Source organism: Dipodomys merriami, unplaced genomic scaffold (assembly GCF_024711535.1).
Source record: "Dipodomys merriami isolate MVZ:Mamm:240054 unplaced genomic scaffold, mDipMer1.0.p SCAF_44, whole genome shotgun sequence".
In the NCBI taxonomy this organism is placed as follows: domain Eukaryota; kingdom Metazoa; phylum Chordata; class Mammalia; order Rodentia; family Heteromyidae; genus Dipodomys; species Dipodomys merriami.
Genome location: NW_027206002.1, coordinates 7,785,083 through 7,797,223, shown reverse-complemented (window position 1 = coordinate 7,797,223; position 12,141 = coordinate 7,785,083). Strand labels below are relative to the sequence as shown.

The 12,141-nt window shown below is 46.4% G+C and overlaps 1 protein-coding gene across 1 annotated transcript in view; it reads right to left on the bottom strand.

The window, feature by feature from the left end:
• The window catches only part of Adra1b (adrenoceptor alpha 1B), a 71,673-nt gene extending 63,445 nt beyond the window's left edge, over positions 1–8,228 (bottom strand). Inside the window, exons 1-2 of the mRNA XM_069993934.1 lie at positions 8,057–8,228; positions 7,074–7,219 (exon numbers count right to left, since the gene is read on the bottom strand). The gene's annotated coding sequence lies outside the window, so the exon portion shown is untranslated. The remainder of the gene's footprint in view (positions 1–7,073; positions 7,220–8,056) is intronic.
• Positions 8,229–12,141: the final 3,913 nt, after the last annotated feature.

Genomic DNA, 12,141 nt, shown 5'->3' with positions numbered 1-12,141 from the left:
CAGAGAGGTGACAAGGAGCCAAGTGACAAATCCTAACGTGTGACTCAGCGCTCCCATTCCGGCAGCCACACCATCCGTCCTTTCAGGAACCAGCTCTAACCAGGCCAGCCACCCTTTTGACTGCAGGATGACTGAGTTCCCACCCTCAGGGGCCAGTCCTGAGGCTTGAACGCAAGGCCTGGGTGCTGTCTCTGAGCTGCTTTTGCTCAAGGCTAGTGCTGGACCATGAGAGCCACAGCACCACTTCTGGCTTTTTCTGAGTAGTTTATTGGAAATAAGAGTCTCATGGATTTTCTGGCCTGGGCTGGCTTCGAACCACCATCTCCAGATCTCATCCCCTTGAGCACCTAGGATTACAGGAGTGAGCCACGGGTCCTTGCTCTCTTCTTCTTTTTTTTTTTTAACCCCTTAAGAGAAGAAAACTCAGACAGAAAGTTCTGGAACTGGGTCAGGATGGACACCTGCTCTGTACTGGCTGGAAAATGCCTGGAACACAAGCCCCAGACCCTCCAGGGAAAGGGGTGGTGGCGGCGGCAGAGGTCTTACTGTCAGTGGGTCATACATAGAGTTTGGGAGAAGGGATGAGTTAGCCTTGACCTTGTAAGCATGCTGTGCCTTAGAACTTCTGCTGACTCACTAGCTGATGGCACCCAGCATCCGAATTAATGTGGAGCCAGAATAATAGAATCTCCGGATGTCCTATGTGGTCCATGCACCAAACACCATCCCTGCCTTCCTTTATATTGGAATGCTCGCTTAGACATAGCAGGGCTAAGGTGGACCTCTGCTAGGTCTGAGGGATGAGCTGACTGCTCTCGCTCAGACATGACAATTCCATTTTCATTTGCTAAAGAATTGTCTTAGGGGTGGTCATGGGGTCCGATTCTGGCCAATGGGACGTGGGTCAAAACCTTCTGGAATCCTCTGGAATGATTTTTTTTTTCCTCAGTAAGAGAAAGTCACAGGAGGTATTATTTTGGCCTCTCTTCCTTTGTGGGTCATTGTGTGAAGATGTGGAGTTTGCAGTTGTGGGCAGCCATGTCACCACCATGAGGACAATGCTGAAAGATACTTTGGAGAAGCTGACCCAGAGCTCAGACATGGTGTTAAGAGACTTTCTAGCTCTCCAAGTCTGTTGCAACTTCTTCGGACATATAGGCTGAGGAAGACACAAGTTTTGTTTTGTTTTGTTTTTTTTTTTCCTCTCACAACAGTTTTCCTGATTTCCATTCAGCCCAGTAAATGCTCAGTTCTTTTCAGGAAAAAAAAATATTCACAGGAAATCCAGGGATATTATCAGTCTGCAGAAAGAGGCTGGAGTTAAGGTACCACTAGGCTAATAGCATTAGGTGGTGAACGATTTCCATTAGCTGCCTCTAAGGCAAGGCCTGGTCTGCAATGGGCAGTTCAGACATTTGCTAAGCCAGCATTCCAGGGCCTGGGAGCTTGAAGTCCCTGGGGGCAAGTCCAGAGCCCCGGTTTCTGTGTGACTCAGGCAGGTTCTTTAATCCTGCAGACTATAAAACTGGGAAGCTTCATGTTTGCCTCTAGGTCATCAAATGGAAGTTTTCCGAGTGGCTTTGATGAAAAGCACCAGACAACAGCTGACATGATCTTCATGCTGTGCACTGCGCACAGCCCAACGGTGCCCCTTGGTGACAAGACCGGATGAGTCACCACCAGCTTCAAGGATTTGAAAGAAATGTCAACGAACCCATGAATAATAGGTGCTGTTCTGACACCTAAGAAGCTGGAGGGCAGGAATTAGTTGGCAGTGGAGGAATCAGTACGTGTGGTTGGCCAGCCAGAGTTCTCTAGGCATCTGCAGCTGGGTGCTCTGAAGGGATGCGGTGAGCTAGGATTGCCTGGCATTTCTTTGGGAGATGCTGGTGGGTGGTGGACCCTTCCCAAGAACATAGGAGGTGGCTGTGATGGTTCTGGAAGCCTTGCCAAGCCCCTGCTGGGCTTTTGGCATGGCTGTGGAGGCTGGCAGTTAGAAATCAGTGAGTCTAAGTGCTCCTGCATGCCCTCTGGGGTCTTCAGATGGACCATCCACAGAAAGGCAGAGGCCAGACTTCGCTACTTCTATAGAGAAGACTCCAACAGATGCACTAGAACATCTGCAGAGAACAAAACCTTCACAGTCATTTGAAATTGGCAATCAAAACCACCAGTGATCCCAGCTGCTCAGGAGGCTGAGATCTGAGGATTACTGTTGGAAGCCAGCTGGTACAGGAAAGTCCGTGAGACATTTATCTCCAATTAAGCACCAAAAACCTGGTAGTGAAGGTATGGTTTAAGTGGCAGGGACAGTGCCCAGGCCCTGAGGTGAAGCTCCAGGACTGGCACAAAAGGGAACAACCTGAAAGTGGGTTTCAACCCACTTTTATTACTCTTTCCTAAGCCTTGTAGCCTTGGAAGATGAGTCCTTGAAGATAAGCAAGTTTTTAAACTCCCAGTACCTGTCACTGTGACCGTATTGGAAATGGGATCTTTGAGGATATTAATTAAGATACAGATCTTAAGATGAAATCATCCTCCATTTCAAGCAGGCTCTACGTTCAATGCTGATGTCCTTATAAGAGAAATCAGAGGGAGAGTTGAGACACAGAGACCAGAGCTTCTTGGAAGGAGCCAAGTGAAGATGGAGGCAGACAGGGCTATGCTGCTATAAACCAAGGAATGCGGGAGTCATCAGAAGTTGGAAGAAGGCAGGCTGTGAGCACTGCCAGGGCCTGCAGCCCTACTGACCTTGATCCCAGGCTTTTAGCCATCAAGTGTGCAGTACTTAGCCATGCTGGCCCCAGGGAACCAATATAGACCCCAGCTCCCTACCATCTTGTGTCTCTGAGCTAGTTTTTGTATAGCTCAGCTCTTTGCTGACCTCAGGTCTTTGGCTCTGTTACATTAGACACATATATTCACATTTAACATATGCAAATCTACTATTTAGTTTGGACTGATCCATTTCTCCTCCTCCTCCTCCTCCTCTTCTTCCTCCTCCTCTTCTTTTTTGTTGGTTATGGGGCCTGAACTCTGCGCCTGGGTGCTGTCCCTCAGCTCTTCAGCTCAAGGCAAGTGCTCTACCACTTGAGCCACAGCGCTACTTCTGTTTTGTTTTGTTTTGTTTTTTTTGCTTATGTGGTGCTGAGGAATCAAACCCAGGGCCTCAGGCATGTGAGGCAAGCACTCTACCACTGAGCCACCTTCCCAGCCCCATGGCCTGATCAATTTCTACAGAAAGGAGCTGTGTGGGACCCTCTGTGTGGGCTGCGGGTTGAATGTAGCAACCTTGCTTCCTACCTTAAGTGGCAGGAGCAAAGATCAGCATCTTTCAAGGTGGAAACACTACCAGAAGCAGACATCCTTTCCACACTGATAACCAGCTCTGTGTGGGACGTTTCCAAAACCACAGTCCAAATTCGACATAGCCTTTCTCAAGTGCTCTCAATCAGAATGAGCCTTTTCTTCCCCCACACCCTAGTACTTTCTCTCTCTCCGTGAAACTGATCAATGCTGGTCTATTCTGTATGATTTTCTGCTTCATTCAGTAATCAGCATTGGTTTGTTTTTGCATACCAGTTATTACGATGGGATGGCAGGTAAAGCTCTTGACATATTTTGCTTTTGCTTTGCTTTTATTTTACCTTATTTCTTCTTAGCAATGACACTGCGATGTATTTATAACATCACCATTCTGTGTGAGGAGACAGTCACTTTCCTAGGCTTTTGCTGTAAACTGGTGCCACAGCTGCGCTCCTGAGTTCTTAGCAGAAGCCGTGGTTAATATGTGTGTATATTTATATACATATATTCATATATAATAAATATATCTTATATATAATAATTGTGTGTGTGTGTGTGTGTGTGTGTGTGTGTGTGTGTGTGTGTGTGTGTGTGTGTGTGTGTGTGTGTGTGTGTGTGTGTGTGTGTGTGTGTGTGTGTGTGTGTGTGTGTGTTGGTCCTGGAGCTTGAACTCAGGGCCTGGGCACTGTCCCTCAGCTTTTGTGCTCAAGGCTACCTTCCTACCACTTGCTACAGCCCTGCTTCAGGTTTTTTTCTGGTTCATTGGAGATGAGTCTTATGGACCTTCCTGCCTGGGCTGGCTTCATACCATGGTTCTTAGTGAGTAGGCAGGATTACAGGCGTAAGTCACTGGTGCCTGGCTTTTAATTTATTTTTTTAGGCAAGATCTTGTTGCTCAGCATGACCTTAAACTCACTCTATAGCCCTTAGTTGGCCAGGACCTTTCAATCCATCTGTTTCAGCCTCCTGAATGCTTGGATTGCAAGTATGTACCCATAATGCCTGCTTTTTCTTGATGGTGGTACTAGATTTGCACTCAGAGCCTTGGGCCTAGTGCTTGCTAGGCAGGTGCTTTATCACTTGAACCATGCCTCGATCCCTTTTTGGGTTTTCAAATAGGATCATGTACTTTTTGTGTAGGACCAGCCTCAGAATGTGACCCTCCTACCCACCCCTCCCACACAGTTGAGGTGATGGATGTGTGCTATCAGGTCTATTTTGTTTGTTCAGATGCAATCTCACTAACATTCTTTTCCCCCTGGGCTGACTTCAGATCAATATCCTCCTGATGTTCCCCTCCCAAGTGGGTGGGATTGCGCATGCCACCACCTCTCACCTTCGTTTACACATATTTGTACTTTTTCTTTTCCTGAGGTATAGTGTGGTATTTTGATGCATGGACCGTACTGGGCAATAATTAAGTCACGATAATTAGCATACTCATCCCTGGAAACTTTTTAGTCATTTCTTTTGGTGACTACATTTAAAAATCCTCTCTTGTTTCGTGGCAAAGCGCATTATTGCTAAGTACATTTGCACAACTCTACCACGGAAACCAGAGTTTCTTATCCCCATCCTATAGTAATTCAGGACCACTGACCAACCTCTCTCCATCCTTCTCCTCCAACCCCTAACTCCCGCTGTCCCCAGTCTCTAGTTACCACCTATGTCAACTGTCCTGAGATAACTGTTTAGCTACCCACATGGGTGAGATCACCTGCTGTTTGTCTTTCTGTGCCTGATTTACTCCACTTAACAGAGTGTCCACAAGGTTCAGCTACATGGTCACAACCAACCCATAGGCTTTCATGCTTTCCTAGAAGCCCCGATTCTTTATTCTCCACAGTCCCTAGCATAGTTATTTGTATCCAATGGGGAGCCAGTACATTTCTCTGTTGCTTATTACTAAGATTCAGAGCATCTTAGTCTAGATTCAGTGTCTAGGAAGCTTGTGACACCAGAGAATTTTGACCTCAGATGTGGGAGGAATGAGACATAGAAACTTTTTCTTGTCTAAGCAGCTGGTCAAGGAATATTTTCGGAGGAGAAACCTACGATGGTAGGGGGGAAAAATTCCCTTAATAAGTACATTACTATAGGAGCCTCTGGATATAGAGCTGTCCCTGAGCAAAGCAACATCTCTGGAAAGGGAGCCGAAGTTATGCGCGGGAGAAAGAGCGGATGCCAGAACCACAAGAGGAGAATCAGCTGTGCTGTGCTGTGCCTGATACAATGACTAAGACCCCTGGGATTTTCAGTAAACTCTTGAAAGCTTAGTACATGTTCAACACAAATAGGTTTCTTATGAAAAAAAAAAAAAGAATAAAAGCTGTTTCTTGGGACTTAGCAGTGAGGTGAGATTTGTGAGCTAAACAATCAGATTCCCAACACCAGGATAAAGCAGCCATCTCGAAGACAATTTGAACTAGGGGGTTCAAGGTATCATTTACCGTGAGGATCAACAATCTGTCATTGATAGCAGACTCACAAGAGATCACCTAACTAGTCTGAACACAGGGAACCAAGTACTCGATTCTTGAACACCGACCTAGTACCAGACATGCAAAGTTGACTTAATGGGATTGTTGTTGTGGCTCCCTTTCTTCTGTTGAGAAACTTCTGCTCACTAGTTTCTGTACTAAGTAGCTCAGATTACTCCTCAGACCATTGGATTAGAGCCCTTTCTTTTCCTACCTTGCCTCAATCCAAACTTGTCAATTGATGAAAAAAAAAAAAAAAGCATCGGGCTGTTTTTAAGAATGTTCTGAACTTGGACTTGGGAGACCTGAGAGGAAATCCTTGCTTCAGAACTTTCCAGCTGTTTGACTCAGGACCAAGAACTTCACTTTTAGGAGCGGCTCTCATTTTGGTTTGTGTCTCTGTAATGGTTTTTATGGGTCTGTCACTCCCTGTAACGTAAGAGGCACTGTCTGTGTCTTTGGTATCGCCGCTTGGCAGTTGGCTGTCCATACAGAAATGAATGGACTAAGCAACATAAACCTGTCCCTGCTACAACTGGGAATCTTGGAAGAGTCAATGAAATATGAAAAAAAATATTTTTGTTCTTTTAAAGATATTTTGCCTGTTTGATAGGAACCTCATCGCAGTTAGCTGCTACCTTAGAAATAACTCATCTAGGCCAATTTTGTTAAAAAGTCCATGCTGGAGGGTTAGCCTTTGATTGAGCTCTATTGGGGATTTGGGGAGAGGTTAGGTAATCAATAGGATTCAAAGGCACTGTTGATGAACATGTTGATAAAGGAACTGGGGGGGGGAATAGAGTGGGATTTCTGGGCTTCAAGCAAGAAATAAAACCCACCAGCTTCAGGTGTCTCTGGAAATGTCAAGAGTACCATTTTTTGAGACTTCTGAGAAGAGGCATTGTGGTGGCAGCAAGCTGTCTTTCACTTGATCTTCCAAGCAGAAGAAACCAGAAGCAAAGGACAGCCAAGACACATAGCAATTAGCTAACCACATGGACTATGCACTGTGTGAATGACATTTGTCTTTATGGCTTCATGAAAAATTTCTCCCACTTAATTGTAAGTTGCGTCTGCTTTGCGCGGCGAATTTTGTTTTCGTTTGTTTCCGGAATACCATGAATGATTTATGACTTTCTGATGCCGCATCCCACAAGATTACATAAGGGACGGAGAAAAACACGCGAACGAGCCAAACTTAAAAAACAAAAAAAGAAAAGCTAAATAAACCTTTTTCAAAACACAGGTTTCACCTTGGTTTCAATCAGTCAACAGTTTTGGACTTACCACAAGTATGCCTTCATTCCAAAGTACACCCCATTTCTATGAGACTCCTTCAGATTTCCCTTCACTCCTGCCAGCAGGGTTTGGCCCCCAGTCGTGTCCAGGAATGTCTTCTGTCTCGAATCCTCCCCCTTCTCTCCAAAAGTGACCTTTGCAGTTGGATTGCAGAAACAACTCATTAGCTTGGTTAATGATTGGACACATGCATTAATGGGAATACTATCTACCAGGCTTATCATTTCTCCTGTCATTGACTAATAGGATGTCAAGAGTTTGCAAAGGCCTGCGATTACCTAGTTCTATCAGTAATGGATAGATGAAGAAGCTGATGGACAGCTAGCTTCTTTGAAGAGGTGAAATGACTTGCCCAAAGGCATACAGATACATCACCTCTAGCAGAGTGAAAGATACATCCAATCTGAGTAGTAGATGGGAATTCTACTACTAATTTATTAAGCCCAGGCCAATCCAGAGAGGTACGAGGGAGGGGAGCAGCTACTTGGAGGGTGAGGATTTGTGTCAAAGGTAACAGTGATCAGTGGTAGGCTGGATGGGGTGAGGTGTTTTGGTCACAAGTGGCCAAACTACAGGGATGGGAGATTGCTTGAAACAGACATTCAGCTCAGTGGCTTGCATAAGTGTCTGGTCTGCCTGGGTCATGCTGGTTCACCCTTAAAACGTAAGGATAAAAGCTAGGAGCTGGTGGCTCACATCTGTCATCCTAGCTACTTGGGAGGCTGAGATCTGAGGATTGCAGTTCAAAGCCAACCCAGGCCAGAAAGTTTGTGAAACTCTGATCTTCAATTTACCATAAAAAAAAAAACAACAAAAAAACTAGAAGTAGTGCTGTGGCTCAAAGAAGTAGAGCGTTAGCCAAATTCAGGGCAAGTGCCCAGGCCCTGAGTTCAAGCCCCAGGACAAACAAACAAAAAAGGTAAGGATAGAAAACCCACCACCTTCACCCATGAGAAAATCAGACAACTTACAGAATGGTGTGTAGACTTCATTGCCGATGTCTGCAGCAATCTGTCTCAGCCTGTGGGGTGCAGGGCCTCACAAAGCCAACTGGTTAAAAGAATGAATTTAGAAGTCAGATCTCCAAGCTATCTTTTGGCGCTGCATTTTATCAGCTGTGCAATTCTGAACAAGTTGCTTAACCCTTCTGCAACACAGGTTTACAATCCTGTACAGTTACACCAGGCAATGAGCGCAGGGCTGGGTGGAGAGGGAAGGTCTTTAGAAAAGAGAGCTGTCTCTCTTTGGAGTTTGTCTCTGTAAATAAATCTGCATTTAGAAGCCAGCTCCAACCCACATGAGCCGTGTGTTGAGGATTAAATGACCTGACCCTAACACCTCAGCCCAAGGAGTCTCAAAAAGATGGGGTTCTGGGGGCAGGGAGAGGGGGGTGGAAACATCAGGATGGGATGAAAATTTTGGATAACGTCAGAGAAATGAAAGGAACATTTCTCACAGAAAATATGACTTATTCTCTTCATCGTTAGTTGTCTGTGTTGTGTGAAAAATACTATGTTTACTCTGAGGCTGAAAAGCCTCAGATAAGAGCCTTCTACTTGCTTCACGATGTTCAGATGCTAAGGATCAGTGGATAAACCCAAAAGGTGACAAATTCAAGGCGCAAGGAGAGATGGGATGTCTGGAAATCACCGTGGTTGCTTTGGACCAAAAGTAACTAGATTTTTTTGTTTTTAAACTAATCGCCCAATCACACTTAGCATGGACTTGGTCAAAGCAGCAGGGATGCCCCGATGTTTAAGTCAATTGTAATGAACTGCAGACTGTTAGGATGGGGTATATTTTGGTATGCTGTCAGGGAAGCTCTTGGTGAGCTGCTCTCTGCCGTGGGGAGGGATCTAAGGACCCTCTGGAGGAATTGTCTAAGTCTTCTCAATCGCCCCCAACGCTCCATCACCGGCCTGACGGAACTGACGTGCATCGATGGCCATGTCACAAGCCTCAACTTTCTATGAAGGTCACAGCTTGCCCACCGTGCCCGTGTGGGAACCATCTGGCAAAGAGGCTTTCCAACAACAGTCCCAACCTTTCTCTCAGGAGGAGGACTCATCCATACTACCCTCAGACAATCCTTCATCCGACAAATGTTTGCTGAGATTCCCGTAGCCCCCCTCGTTCCTTTCTCTTTCTCTGTCCAGACAATTCCAGAGTTCAACTGCAGTATGGTGCTCTCACGCTTGGCCTCCTAGCACAGCACTGTGTTCAAGTTCTTCAGGATTTTCGTGCCTGCTCATGCGCTCCACACGTGCTCCTCAGTCTGCTTGTCCCACAGGGACAATGGACTCAGTTCCACATGGGAGTATGGAGCCTGCCGGTCCGAGATGACAAGCCGCTCTGGCGGCTGAGGAAAGAGACTATGATGGCGACAAAGAATGGCGCTGACATCTCCCTTGGCTGCTAACCTTTGGGGAGTTAGTCACTCGAGATGGAGATGTCATGGCTTTGCAACACTAGAAGTGTCCTGGTCTCTGCCAGGGCTTCCAGGAGACAATCGTGTCACGTCTGAGCCACCGCTTAGGGACAGTGTCCACCCTCCCCGGCCTGCTGTTAGCTCCTAGCACTGACTGATGGCATCTCCAGAGACCTGGCACTCAACTGTCCCCTTCATAAAAGAAGGAAGGTGAGTTAGATCAGGGCTTTCTCTTGGTGCTCTGGGGTGCCTCACATGCTCCCCACGGTTGTCTGTGGGTGGTGAGGGAAGGCGTTCGGGCTTTGGTCTTGGAAATCAGGTAACTTCTCTTTAATCTCTGCTATAGTCTGAATTTAGGAGTTCCTTCGTGGAAAGTAGTCTACTTTTGGAAAACGATGAGCATTTTTATAAAGCCAGTGGAATAAAGGCATTTGTTTATAAACCTTTGCTGACAGCAGGTACCGCTAACGGCGCTGGAGATTGTAGAAGGATTAGTAACGAGGATGGCCCTGCTCTGACTCTTGAACTCTTCTTAGCTTTACTCACCAACTTCTCACTGCCTTGGCAGTTCTGGGCCTTAGGCAGGAGCTCCACACATGCACAGGGCTGACTGGAACTGCTGGGGGCCGAGTTGCCTTGAACCAGCAGGTGGGAGTTCATCTGGGGCAGCTCTTGGCAAGGCAGCCTTCCTTCCCATCGAACTTTCTAGATCTTTTCTTTGTACCTTCTGTGATCACCTTCCAGATGAACCACTGGCACTTGACTCTTTGGCTTAGGGAGTTACTCTGAGAAGGGATGGAGACCCTCATTTGTCATGTTATTACTGGGGGCTGGCTAAAGGTTCCCATGTGCGTGCCCCTTCGCCTCCCACCCCCCTCCTGCCCCAGCTAGCCTGCCTGTGCAAGGGACAGGTCCTGAGCCAGGACCTGAAGCTGCCTTTGACTTAGGCAAGCTCCTTTCAGCCTTTGAACCAATCGCCTGATTAAGTTGCCAAATATTTACTGAATGCCAACTGTGAGTCAGTCTTGTGCTGGGATCTGAGACAGAGAGCTAACCATTGGGGAGAAAATGAGATCTTCACAAGATCTGTCCTTACAATCTAACATCATCCTTTTGATTTGGGGATTCTAGAGCTACTTCTAGCCCAGTTAATTATAATCTGGTAAGAGAAGACACCCTCCCCCCCCCAAAAAAATAACAAGAATAAAAAGCGAGAGTGGGCACCCCCCCTCCCCCCCAGTGGCTCACATCTGTAATTCTAGCTACTCAGCAGGCTGAGATCTAAGGATTGTGGTTCGAAGCCAGCTGGGGCAGGAAAGTCCATGAGACTCTTATCTCCAATAAAACTACTAAAAAGAGGGAAAAAAAAAGCTGAAAATAGAGCTGTGGCTCAAGTGGTAGAGCACTATCCTTGAGCCAAAGCAGCTTGGGGACAGGGCTCAGGCCCTGAATTCAAGCTCCAGGACTGGCACAAAAAAATAAATAAATAAATAAAAGCAAGGTGACATGAAGTCAAAGTTCTGTTACACTACAGTTTATAGGTCAGAGATGCAAAACATGTATGTTTTATTCTTGATTATGTATGTATGATCGCATACACACACATACACACTGATTACTTTGTAAAATTGGAAAGTAAGTGCCCCAAAGACGAATGGGCACCTGCCTCAGCCTTTGGAGGCAGCATGGGGTAGGCCTTGCCTCCTCAGCCTCTGCTAAGCAGGCTGATGTGTACAGGAGCCTCCGGGCTAGGGTGGAGAGACCCTGTCCCCCATGAAGAAGACCATGAAAGGAACGTCATAGCATGTGTCACAGCATGTCAGGGAATGTGACAACATAAACGCAACATAAAGACAGAATGAGTAGGTTTGAAAGTGTCTGTTTCTACCGTCTTTCAGAGTTTGTACGAGAACTTTCATTGGCGGAGGTCCTACCCGCTGGAACAGGGCTTTGGACCTTTATCTCACACACACTGTTTTGTTATGTTTGCTGCTGTCCTCCTGTAATCTCACTGGCTCTTGGCCCTGGCTGATTAAGTTGCAAGTTTCATCAGTCCAGGCAGGCCGTGCAAAGCTGTTATGTGAGAAGCTTTGCTCAGTTGCACTAGAAGTGGACGGCTACGTTGCCTGGCATTGAAACAAATGCTCTATTTGTACGAAGAAAGCTGGTCAATTTGTTTAAAGAAAATAAAGGTCCTGCGGATGGTTGTTTGATCTTAACTACTGGCTGAAGGAGAAAGCACTTTCTAGGGCTACCCACCATCAATTGTTTTCCTTTCCTTTTAAAAAATTTTAATACAGTAATTGAATGCAGTTGGCTAGAAAGGATCTCCTTCCTTTCTTGGGCTCCTACTACCCTTCCTCTGTCATTAAGACATGACTAATCGAGTGGCTAGTTGCTAGGATTGGGGAGGGGTGGCTATTTGGATAGAGCAGGATTTCAGCCTATCTGTTTCTAAAGTCCATGTCTGAGCCGCAGCCCAGCTGTGCCGGTGTCACCAGTCTAAGAAGCTGTCCCACCAAAGCAGGAAGAGGTTCAGTTCAGTCACTAAATGAGGTGGAGTTACTGGGAAGGGGGCTAGGGGCATGTATCCCGTGTGACCGAATATCCTGAGTGTCTGGACAGTCG